Consider the following 13,778-nt stretch of genomic DNA (forward strand, 5'->3'; position numbering starts at 1 on the left):
GGGGAGAAGAAAGTGAATGTCCTGGAGTGTTATGATAATGGGTGGAATCCCCAGGATATATGGATGGAGCCATCAGGAATCTGGAAGAAGTTTCCCATCCCAGACTGCACATGTCTTTCTCTATCCCCTGAATTGAAAACTCTTTAACAGCTGTATTAGTCAGTGTTCTCCATGATGAATTGTCTCCCATGGTTATGGAAGCTGAGAAGTCCCATATAACTGCCATCGGCAAGCTGGAGACCCAAGAAAACCCACAGTGTAATTCATTTTGAGTTTGAAGACATGTGCACCAGAGGAACTAATGGTGTAAAACCCAGTCTACAGACAGGAAAAGATGAGATGAGATGTCCAAGCTCAACAGTGGGACAGCAAAAAAGGTAAATTCTTTTTTCCTTTGCCTTTTGTTCTATTCAGGACTTTAATGGATTGAATGATGAGCACCCACATTGACAAAGGTAATCTACTTTACTGAGTCTACAAAATCAAATGCTTATCTCACCTGGAAATACACTCATAGAAACACCCAGAAGTAATGTTTAATATGGTGACCCCATGGCCAGTCAGGTTGATACATAAAAATAACCATCACAAGTCCACCCCTTTTCAACTTGGTACCTGTACATATCTCCTTAAACCATACTTAGTCCTCAAATAAAGACAATAACAAGGTCATAATCTAACTGAACATGATAAAACTATCCTGTGTACAACTGAAATACACTGACCCCTTCCCCAGAAGAGAAGGTAAAGTCCTTAAGTAATGTTTACTCTTCTCCTTGATATTCCATAACTTAAATACTATGAAATTAGTAATACATACTATGATATAAAATCATTACATCTTATGTTACATAATAATGGAATAAGATTAAAATATATGTAAATATAAGTAAATTAATAAAATGTACATACATGCAAATACATTTATAACAAAATAAATAGGAAATACTCATGACAATTACAATCCTCATTTCTGTAACTGGTCACATGGGTGTAGCTGATGTTTATAACTACTTTCTTCCACGACCCATTCTGTTGCCTTTGCCTTCAGCAAGCACCTCACCTCAGCTGGTTGTGGTTCTTTATATGGTGGGTGACTCAAACTAATTCTTGAAGGGTCTGGATCATTACTATACCTGCATAGATTGGGTTGTTGTAGTTTTCCACTAATCTTAATCACAGGACACAGTAATATTAAAAGACACCCTAAGGGATCCCCTTTATTCTGAACATACTCTTCCTTACCTCCATTGTGGAGTAGTAATCCAACTTCCCCTTGATAGTCAGGATCGATCTCCCCAGGCAACAATGTAACATCCTTCTTTACCTGTTGATTCAGAGGCACAAGGATGACAAAGTGGCTGAGTGGCAGTTTTAGCTGAACAAAAAGCCAACTAGTTCACCAGAGAAAACCAGGAAAGAGCCAGCTAAAAAGAGTTTCCCTGGGGTTAGAACAAAGCTCAAAGACTGGTTTAAAAAGTTACCCATCCCTGAAGTTAATTGGATGAGAGTGTGGAGCATCGTATGCCCTAGGGAATTATTGGAAAAAAAAAAAGGGTAAATCAATGAAGCCTAGCAGCTGGATTTGATATCAAATGAGTCAGACAGATTAACAGAGAGATAAAGGAAAAACACTGTCAAAAATAAGCTCTGCTCAGCCACTAGTAACCATAGAGTGTGCACATACCCAAGGCTGAGCCCCCTGAGGAGCAATACCAAGTATGTTCAATTAACTGAAGAAAACCATGGTTAAAAAGGTAAAGTTAGCTATAACGTCAATACCTTATCAAATGGATCATATCAATGAAGAAATAGAAATTATAACAAAGAACCAAATTGGAATTCTGAAGTTGAAAAGGACAATAACCAAACTGAAAAAAATTCACTGAGGGGGCTCAAGAGTTGACTTGAGCTAGCAGAAGAGACAGTAAACATTTAGATAAATCAGTAGAGATATGTAGTATGAGGAACAGTAAAAAAGAGAAAACATGAACAAAGTCTCAGAGAAATATAGTACACTTTTAAGTGAACCAACTTATACATAACTGGGAGTGCCAAAATGAGAAGAGAGGAAGAACGGAGTAGAAAAAAAATATTCAAAGAAATAATGGCTGAAAACTTGCCAAATTTTCTGAAAAATATTTATCTATACATCCAAGAAGACAAACTAATTCTACCCTGGTTAAACCCAAAGAGGTTGAGATCCACACTCAGACACATCATAGAGAAAATACTGAAAGCCAAAGAGAAAAAGGAAAGGAGGAAAAGAAAATGATTTAATGTATACAAAAAAACCTCAGTTAGAAATAAACAGATGCCAGATGACAGTGGGGTGACACAATCAAAGGCAAGAACAGGGAGAAAAAAACTGTCAACCAAGAAACTTTTATCCAGCAAAACCATCTTTCAAATGGTAAGGTGAGATATGACATTCCAAGATAAGCAAAAACAGTATTCTTTGCTAGTGGACATGCCTTAAAAGAAATCCTAATGGAAATTCTTCAGTCTGAAATCAAGTAATCCCAGATGGTAATTCAAATCCACATAACAAAATACAGAGCACGAGCAAAATAATTATGTAATTAGAAATTATAGAATTAATGTATAGGTATTCCCCTTTCTTCTCCTGACTGATTAAAAAGCAATTATATGAAACTGTGTGTGTATGTCTGGGCCTATAACATATAGGATGTAATATATTTGACAATAACACAGAAGATGTGAGAGCTAAGTTGTATTGAAGTAAAGAAGTGACACCAAATGGTAACTTGAACCCATAGTAACCCATAATGTGAACTAAAGTTGACAAGAGGTAAATATAACAAACTCTCTAAATAAAAACTTGATTCCATTTATTCACTTAGCTTCTTTAATACATACAGAATTTTATAAAGTAATCATAAAAAATGTAATTTGGGGTGTTACAAGTACATACATGCAATGTATATAATGATAACACAAGATAGAGGAATAAAATACTATATGAGTAACATGTCTAAATCTCAATGAAATTAGGTTAGTATGAATCTGAAGTAGATTCTGATACATTAAGATGTATGTGTGGTAAATCCTAGAGGAAACAATAAGAAATTAACTCTAAAAAAATTTAGTAAGATAATCATTGATTGAACAAAGGTATGACAAAATAAAACATTGCCTTGATGCAAGAAGAAGCACTAAAACAAGAGTAGAGGAACAAAAATGTATTGAAACATAAAAAAACAAAAGTTAAAATGACACATAAATCCAGCTACGTCAACAGATTAAACAAGAATTGATTAAAAATTCAATCCAATTACAGACATTATTGGTGGATTAAAAAAACATTCCAGGGCTTCCCTGGTGGCGCAGTGGTTGAGAGTCTGCCTGCGGATGCAGGGGATGCAGGTTCGTGCCCCAGTCTGAGAAGATCCCACATGCCGCGGAGCGGCTAGGCCCGTGAGCCGTGGCCGCTGGGCCCGCGCATCTGGAGCCTGTGCTCCGCAACGGGAGAGGCCACAACAGTGAGAGGCCCACATACCGCAAAAAAAAAAAAAAAGATTCCAAATGTATGCTATCTACAGGAGATACACTTTATCCTCAAATATACAAATACTTAAAAAGTAAAAAGGTAAAAAGTATATTATGCAAACGGCATCATAAGATAGTTGGAAGGGGCTATTATCAAAATAATACTGTATAAAACATGTTACTAGACATAAAGATGGACATTATACAACAGTAAAAGTGTAAATATATTAGAAAGATATAAAAAATAAAAGCACATATATACACTTAACAACAGTGCCTAAAAAGACATGAAATAAAAACTGACAGAATTAAAGGGAGAAAGAAATAATCCAACAATAACAGAGACTTGAATACACCAGTTTTAATAATAAATACAACAAATAGGCAAAAGATTCATGAGGAAATAAAAGATTTGAACAACATTGTACAGTAACTAAACCAAATGAACATCTATAGGCTATTCAACCAAAGAACAACAAAGTACAAATTTTTCTCAAGTGCACATAAATTGCTGTCCAGGATAGACCTTATGCTAGGTCATAAAATAATCATCAATAAATTTAAAATTATTAGAAACCATTACACACAGTATAATATTCTCTGTTGAAAATGGAATAAAAAATTGGAAATTAAAATCTTAACAAAATTTGGAAAATTCAAAATTATGTGGAAATAAAACAAAGTTCCTAAATAACTAATTGGTGAAAGAAGAAGTAAGAGTAATTAGAAAATATATTGAGATGAATGAAAATAAAGACACAACATACCAGAATTGATGGGATGCAGCAGAAGCAGTTGTTAGAGGGAAATTTAAAGTTGTAACTGCCTTTCACTCATATGTGAAATATAATGTTTATTATTGTCCTTCCTTCTACTAAATTTGGGCTTTGTTAGTTCTTCTTTTCCTAGCTTCTTTGATGTGTAAAGTTAGATTGCTTATTTGAGGTTTTTTCTTTTCTTTTTTTTTTTCTTTTTCTGAGGTAGGCCTGTTTTGCTATGAACTTCCCTCTTAAAACTGCTTTTTGTGCGTCCCATAAATATTGAGTGAAAATAAATGAAAGAATAAAAAACAATAGAAAAGATGAATAAAACTTAGAGCTGGCTCTTAGCAAAGAGAAACAAAATCGACACACTTTTAGTAAGACTCACCAAGGGAAAGACAGAGGGATCAATAAATAAAATAAAAAATGAAAGAGGAGGGACTTCCTTCATGGCACAGTGGTTAAGAATCCACCATTTTAAAGCAATTATACTCCAATAAAGATGTTAAAAAATAATAAACTGGTTATCATAGGGGAGAGAGAAGGGGGAGGGGCAATGGGATTAAGAGATACAAACTACAGTGTATAAAATAGATAAGCAACAAGGATATATTGTATAGCACAGGGAATTATAGCCATTATCTTGCAATAACTTTTAATGGAATACAGTCTGTAAAAATACTGAATCACTATGCTATACACCTGAAACTAATATAATATTGTAATTCAACTGCACTTCAATTAAAAGTAATAAAGAATAAATATCTTTACTAAAAAAAAATCATACACCATGACCAAGTGGGATTTATTTCAGGGATGCAAGGGTGGTGTAACTTCTGCAAATTGATCAATGTGATACACCACATTAAAATATAAAGGATAAAAATCATATAATCATCTCAATAGCTGCAGAAAAAGTTTCTGACAAAATTCAAAATCCATTTATGATAAAAACTCACCAAAGTGGGAAAAAAGGGACTGCACCTCAAGATAATAAAGGCTATATATTAAAAATTTCCACAGCTAAGATTATGCTCAATGGAGAAAAGCTTAAAGCTATCCCTCTAAGATGAGGAACAAAACAAAGATACCCACTCTCCCCACTTTTATTCAATATAAGATTAGAAGTCTTAGCAAGAGCAATTAGGCAAGAAAAAGAAATAAAAAGCAGTCAAATTGGAAAGGAAGAAGTAATAATGTCACTATTTGCAGATGATATAATACCTCATGTTTTTTAATATAAGGTATTTTTAAGAGCTTTTGAGCCCTAAAAACTCCACCAAAAATCTGTTAGAATCAATAAATGAATTCAGTAAAGTTGCAGAATACAAAATCAATATACAGAATTTCTTGAATTTCTATACACGAATAACGAACTATCAGAAAGAGAAATTAAGAAAGCAATCCCAATTAAAATTGAATCAAAAAGAATAAAATAACTAGGAATAAATTTAACCAAGGAGGTGAAAAACATGTAGACTGAAAATTATAAGACAATGATGAAAGAAATCAAAGAAGATACAAATAAATGAAAAGATATCTCTTGCTCATGGATTGGAATAATTAATATTGTTAAAATGTCCATACTAGTCAAAGCAATCTATAGATTCAATGCAATCCATATCAAAATTCCAATGGCATTTTTCACAGAAGAACAAATAATCCTAAAATTTGTATGGAATCAAAAAAGGTCTCAAATTGTCAAAGCAATCTTGAGAAAGAAGAGGTATCACACTCCCTGATTTCAAACTAAAGTACAAAGCTATACTAGTCAAAACAGTATGGTAACGGCATTAAAAACAGACACACATCAATGGAGGTGAATACAGAGCCCAGAAATCTACCCATGTATATATCGTCAACTAATTTCCAACAAAGGAGGAAAGAATATACAATGGGGAATGGACACTCTCTTCAAAACATTGTGTTGGGAATACTGGTCAGCCACATTCAGAAGAATGAAACTAGACCACTATCTTACACCATATGTAATCTTGAAGTCGTAAAACTCCTAGAAGAAAATACAGCTGGTAAAAGCTCCTTGACATTGAACTTTTGGGTTTGGCTCCAAAAGTAAAGGCAAGAAAAGCAAAAATATACAAGTGGAAGTATATCAAACTATAAAGCTTCTGCATAGCTAAGGAAACCACCAACAAAATGAAAAGGTAACCTACTTAATGCGAGAAAATATTTACAAATTATATATCCATTAAGGGTTTAATATCGGAAAAATATAAAGAACTCAAAAAACTCAAGAGGAAAAAAGACCCAAATAAAAAATGGACGGCAGCTCTTATTAGAGTGTTTTCCAAATAAGACATATAAGTGGCCAACATTCACATAAAAATATTTTCAACAAAGCTAATTATTAGGGTACTGCAAATCAAAATCACAATGAGAGATCACCTCAGACCTGTTAGAATGGCTATTATCATATGGATATGTGAAAAGGGAGCCTTCATACACTGTTAGTGGGAATGTAAATTGGTGCAGCCACTATGGAAACAATATGGAGTTTCCTCAAAAAATTAAAGTAAAACTACCATATGATCTAGCTATTCCACTTTTGCATATTTATTTTAAAAATAGAAAACCACTAATTCGAAAAGATGTATGCACCTCAACATTCATTGCAGCATTATTTACGATAGCCAACATATAGAAACAACCTAAGTCCATCAATAGATGAATGGATAAAAATGTGATATATATATAACATATATACACATATATAATGGAATACTACATAGCTGTATAAAAGAAAGAAATCTTACCATTTGCAACAATATGGATGGACCTTGAGGGTATTATACTAAGTGAAATAAGTCAGATAGAGAAAGACAAATACCTTATGATTTCACTTACATGTGGAATCTAGAAAACAAAACAAATTAACAAATAAAACATTACTCATCGATATAGAGGACACATTGGTGATTAGTAGAGGAGAAGAGAGTTGGGGGATTGCCAAAATGGGTGAGGAGAGTTAATTGTAAGATGACAGATTGTAGCTAGTTTTACTGTGATCACTTTGCAGCATATACAAATATCAAATTATTATGTTGTATACTTGAAACTAACATAATGTTATAAACCAGTTTCACCTCAACTAAAAAAAAAATGAGATACTGCCTGATACCTACAAGAATGGCAATAATTAAAAGACACATAATAACAAATATTGGCAAGGATGTGGAGAAATTGCTGGCAGGAATATAATTAATGCAGCCACTTAGGAAATACATCTGGAAGTTTCTTAAAAAATTACACAGATTCCACATATACGTGTTAATATATTTGTTACAGACATAAAGAACAAATGTATGGATATCAAGGTGGGAGGCGGGGTGGGTGGGATGGATTGGGAGGTTGGGGTTGACATATATACATTACTATGCATAAAATAGATAACTAATGAGAACAGACTGTATAGCACAGGGAACTCTACTCAGTGCTCTGTGGTGACCCAAATGGGAAGGAAATCCAAGGAAGAGGGGATATATGTATACGTGTGACTGATTCACTTTGCTGTACAGCAGAAACTAACACAACATTGTAAAGCAACTACACTCCAATAAAAAAATTACACAAAACTTCCATGTGACCCAGCCATTCCATTCCTAAGTATATACCAAGAGAAATGAGAACATAAACTCACACAAAAACTTATTCAATGAATGTCCACTCAGCATTATTCTTAATAGCCAAAAGGTGGAAATAATCCAAGTGTTTATTAACTGATAAATGGATAAACGTTGTATATCCATACAATGGGGTATTATATATCCATTCAAAGGGATGAATTACTGATACATGCTACAACATGGATGAACCTCAAAATATGCTAAGTGAAATAAGTCAGTCACAAAAAAATCACATAGTGTATGGTTCCACTTCTGAAATGATCAAAGCATGCAACTTTATAGAGAAAGAAAGTATATAAGTATTTTCCTAGAGCTTGGGAGAATGGGTTCTTGGAGTTGACAGGTAAAGGTTGTGGGGTTTCTTCTTAGGGTGATAAAAATGTTCTAAAATCCATTTTGATGATGGTTGATGGTAGCTCAACTCTGTGAATATACTAAAATCCATTGAATTGTATACTTTAAATGGATGGATTGTATGGTATATGAACTATATCTCAATGGTTGTTTTTTAAAAAATCTGTCCTCTAAAAATGTCTTATGGTTCTTGACATCAACTTCTTATCCTAAGAGTGCTTCTCTCTTTCTCTACTACAAATCATCGGGGAGAAGCCAAGTTGATTATAGTGAATGAGAATAAATAAATCAAGATTTGGCAGCTTTCTGAGTAATATGGATATTCACATTAACTTCCATGGAGCAAAACACAATACCATTTTTTGGTGAGGTCTGCAGCCAAGTCATTCTCCTACGAATCAAGCTTCTTATGTTTGTTGGCCTCAATTTTTTGGTTTTTGAAACAGAATGTAACTACATCTCCATATTTTCATATCTTAATCACATGTGTTTTTAGCTGTGTGTCTCTTTCCCTTTCTCAATCTAACCAGCATATTGTCTTTCCTGAAGAATTGGTTACCTCTGAGTTATAATTTTTGTTACATTTTAATATCTTCAGTAGTTATGAATTCTGAATTCATCCTGAAGTGACACACAGATTCCTATAAAGATCCCAGCACACCTTACTATTTTTAAAGCAAAATCGTAGGTGACAGTTGATTTTTTATGGGATTACTTTTAGATACGTCTGTGAAGAATCTTAAAACCAGAACTGTTACATTTGTTATTGATATGTAGGATACTAAGTAGATTCCATTTTCCTTGATTTTCATAAAAAGGAAAAGTACAATGAAAAGGCATTTATAAATGACTTTCAGAATTGTAACTCTAATAAAAATCTTTTTAACCAATATCACATTGATGTTTTCTCGATCCATCTCCTATGGAGAATTTTCTCTATTATCAAATTATATTTACTACCTGGAGTTCTCTACGGATATAACACCAGACCCAAACCTTTATCTAACCCTATATCTTTAATGAATGAAACTGTTACATAAATCCTGCCAGTAAGTCACAAGCAAAGACTAATAAAGCTTTGTGTTTATCTGAACATAAAAGATAAAACACTTCCATTTTAAAAATATTCTGCAAGAATAAAGGACACCAGGGATTCACATTAGAAGGTGTTTGATGGTATAGTCACCAAAGTAATCAGAGTAGAAGAGTCGAGAAACATAATACACTTACAGAGCTTCTGCCTTCTATTCATGGTTACTATTCATAAGCAGTAAGTTTATTCTTATAAGGATAAATTCAACAACAAAAACAAAAAAACAACTTCAAAGAGTCCAATTCAAACCAAGCTACCCTGAAGGAATTACTCAGAAGTGTTACTGTCCATCTTATGAAGATTTGTTGGCTTAGCTTCCAAAAATTTCAAGGTACCGCATAATATGATCCCTAGCTATAATGGTATAAAGGCCTTGTAATCATGCAGTTAACATGATGCCAGTTCCCTAGACACTCCACCACACTGGTTGTTCAGGTAATGTTGAGGTCTTTGAATAAAGAAAGGGAGGGATATAGTGGAGGATTTAAGGTATAATGGGAAACAATTTCTGAACAACACTTGCAACATTCAGCAAATACATTATAAAATATTTTGTCAGAATAGACTCTAACATCATGATGTATTTCTTACTGTAAGGATTATAGTCAGTAAAAGATAAATAATCCTTTAACTGAATATAGATATGTTAGAATTTTTGAGAGGAAAAGCTACTGAAACAATAGAAGCAAATAATAGCCTATTTTGTTTACACTGATTAATCTAGGTTTCTGAATTAGTTCCATGGGCCCATTATATTATATAGAAATCTCCTGCTGATAAGAAAATGACCAGATATAATGCTTTTGAAATACTGTGAGATTAATTTAGGTATTAAGTTATATATGTGTGTTCTGCTAGTACACGTGGAATTATCCCAATCAATAAAATGAACAAATCTGTTTTAAAATTTTATTTGCACCTATTTGTATATTTTGTATCTAATGAATTTAATATGTGCTAATCATAATAATTTTTTAATTTAATAAAATCTGTTTCAACTGTATTTTCTGACAATTTACACTTTTTTGTATTTTTTTGATCAATAGAGACTCTTGAGGGAGTTGACTGACATTAACAAAAATGATAAGACAAAAGAATAAAAAATATTAAAATGTATCTGTGATTTGTTTAATAGTTTGAAAGACACTATTAGTCAATATATTTTCAACTATACAAATTATTTACTTTTAAAGCACCTTTTAATTAAATTTTATACATGGACAAAATTATAGATCCATGTGATAATGCTGAGTGAAATGTAAAACTCCTTACTCCTAATAAGTACAATAATATTAAAAGCAGTATAACATATTTTTTCCTTTTGTCCCTTACAGCAAGACTATATATTTTTTTCTGAGAAGGAAAATACTAGATGAGTTTTCTCCTTTTTTCCAAAGCTTTCAAAATAGCTGATTTGTAAGCTGAAAACCAACCACATATAAAAAAATCAAAGTGCTATCCTAATGCATAAACATTCATGATATAATTGGCAAATGTTGGCATCAAACAAACCTCCTGGTGACTTATTAAGGAGCTTGCAATGTCCACAAATTGAAGGAACATTCGTTTATATGTATAATGCCTTTAGGTACTGACATTAAAAAATGGAAAAAAAAAGATGTTTCTAGAATCTTAGAGGACAGCATTTACCAGGATTTGTGGTTTACAGACCCCTGCATTACCATCAAGGAAGAAGAATATTTGGGAGGGGAAAGAAAGTTAGACTTACCTACAGAAGTCAGAGGCAGGATGATAGTAGAGGGTAGTATAAAAGAATGAATAGGGTATAAGTTAGATTGAAAATTGGGTAAAGAGTTAAAAGACTAGATTTGGACTTTTTTTTCAGGATTCCCTTTTTATGATATCTTTTTTTAAATATATCTTTATTGGAGGATAATTGCTTTTCAATGTTGTGTTAGTTTCTCTACCATATACCCATGCTGAGATCCTAATCAAGTGATTTAATTTTCTCCTTCCTTTCTAGTCTGTAATATGCGATTAATAATGTTTCCCCTACTTGCCATCACAATATGATGATAGAAATTACTAACTGACGATTCTATTAAGGTATGTTTTCATCATCTAAAAATAATATGCCAGTTAAATGATTAAAACAGTCATGGAATTATTAAGATATTAATTTGTTGACATTCAGATAGTCAGTTACAAGTATTTACTGAGTGCCTAAAATGTGCCAGGTGCGATATTAGGTACTAGAGATACAAAGATGAAGATGATGAATAAGCAGGGTCTTGATTTTCAAGGAACTTATCATTTAGTGAGGCATTTTAATCCTGAATAAAGAGTGAATGAAAAGAATGGCAACAACACATCTAAAAGACCAGAGAGAGGAGAGAACATGGCAAATGTTAAGTAACAGAAATAATTTATATATGGCTGGAGCTTATACAATGTAGATGAAAGGGAAAATTAAGTATTTTCACTATTCATGTCAGTTTTCAATTTCTGATATCATATTGATTGAATGACTTTAGTGTCTATGTTAGGCAATTGCGAGTTACATTTTTTCTGCAAATGATATATTGTGAAGAGTTGAATTGGAGAATTAGGTAGACTATTCAGTAATATAATCAGTCCATCAAAGTGCATTATGTACAAAAACCTAAAAATGTTAGATTAGGTGAATAATGAAAGTATTCTTACCAAATGTACCAAGATGTTATATACATCAAGGTGACTTAAAAGTTAATACATCTTGCTATAATATCTTTCATCTTTGAAAAAAATATACTCTTCATCCCCTTTTGGCAACCCCTTTATTTCTCTATTTTTTCCAGCAAAAGTTTCAAAATATATGTTTAGAATCACTATCCACTTTGCCCATCTTCTCTGAATCCACTCCAAACAAGCTTGTCTGATAAGTTTTTATTAGTATAAATAATTTTTCCAAAAAGTTAATGCATCTTGATGCATATTAATACAATTAAGTTATTTATTTTTCCTGAAATTGAGTGTTTTTGTAATTTATCCTGAAATACTGTCTAAAAAGTAAGAATATTACACTGTTCAGTGGGCTTTCTAACCTGAAAAATCTTCATGAAACTGGTTTTGTAAACCAAAGATAAATCTGAGGACTACTGCCATAAAAAGTGAAACCATGAGTATAATGCCATTACCTATTTGTCGTTAAAGTGTTTTTTAAGCAAAAAAGTCTTTGTACCTTTATCTATACTCACAGGATAACCATCCCATTGGAAACAAAGGAAATTGTATGCCAGTAACATATTTTTAGAGTCAGAATGGACGACTGAAGATAACAAGTGTCTTTAAAAGACCTTTCAAACAACTGAACAAGATTGGTCTCTGCTTAAATGAAGAAAGTAGCCACCTAAATGAAAAACGGAAAGTTACATTTTCAGGTTTATTTTGCAACCTGAAATTGTCAGTATTAGAATTACATTTTTTAGACTCAGCTACTGCCTCCAGAAAGCACCTGCTAATGCATACAGCTACCAGGGATGTAAAGTTTATTAATTCTGAAAATTAGCAATCAGATTGTCTAACTTTCACTAGCAAACAGCAAGACAGGCCAATGCATTTCCTAAAAAAAAAAAAAACTCAAAGAATGTGATTAAATCCGATATGGAAAGGGCAGAAGTGACATTATTTCACAAAAAAGACAATAATTGTAGTTAGAGCTTGGTCTAGCTTTTGAGCTGTGTAAATTTGCTTATTTTTCATAAACCTTTTCATCTATATGACATTATGATCACAAAATCTCAGTCTCATCTAAACTTTATTGTCTTTTCTCCCACTGTGAACTTACAAATAAACTAACTTGTCCATTTAAAGTCTATGATTTATGTTCCTTGATTTGGTCAGGCATAGTATTTGAAAAAAAAAAATACAGCCAGATAGGGAGCTATTTGCTTGACCTTAAAACCAATTTAGAAGTAATTAGGAATCGTTTTGTGAAAAATGAATGGCATATAGCAAGTATATGCACAATTAGTTGTTTGTGGTTTCATTTCTTGTTCATAGAATGAGTGACAGTTAGTCAAAGCCTGCTCCATAGTTTCACCATTTAGTATGCCACATAGTACAAAAGAATAAAAATATTGTTTACTTTTTAGTGTAAAACCAATGAATAAACAAAGTTTTCCATAAGTAGTATTTTTTAAGAATTCACATAAATTAGCCCTGTAGACCACAGATCAAAAACTAAAAGTGGGAATTGAGAAAAACAGTCACTTATTTCCAAAGTGAAAAATACCTGGGTGCTCCTTCCAGTAAAAAATGGCAATGGTAATATTTCCAGCTCTGAACTGTTTTATTTTTTGTTCTTTCTTCCATGTGAATAGAATTACACTGAGGCACCTATGACTAAGATTTCTAAGTGGCAAAGCTGGTGTGTGTGTGTGTGTGTGTGTGTGTGTGTGTGTGTGTGTGTGTGTG

The 13,778-nt window shown here is 32.7% G+C and overlaps 1 pseudogene; it reads left to right on the forward strand.

The window, feature by feature from the left end:
- Window positions 1–13,778, forward strand: part of LOC114905882 — a 162,866-nt pseudogene that overhangs the window by 55,188 nt on the left and 93,900 nt on the right.

The sequence above is a fragment of the Monodon monoceros genome, unplaced genomic scaffold (assembly GCF_005190385.1).
Source record: "Monodon monoceros isolate NGI ecotype Baffin Bay Population unplaced genomic scaffold, NGI_Narwhal_1 Super_Scaffold_22, whole genome shotgun sequence".
NCBI lineage: Eukaryota > Metazoa > Chordata > Mammalia > Artiodactyla > Monodontidae > Monodon > Monodon monoceros.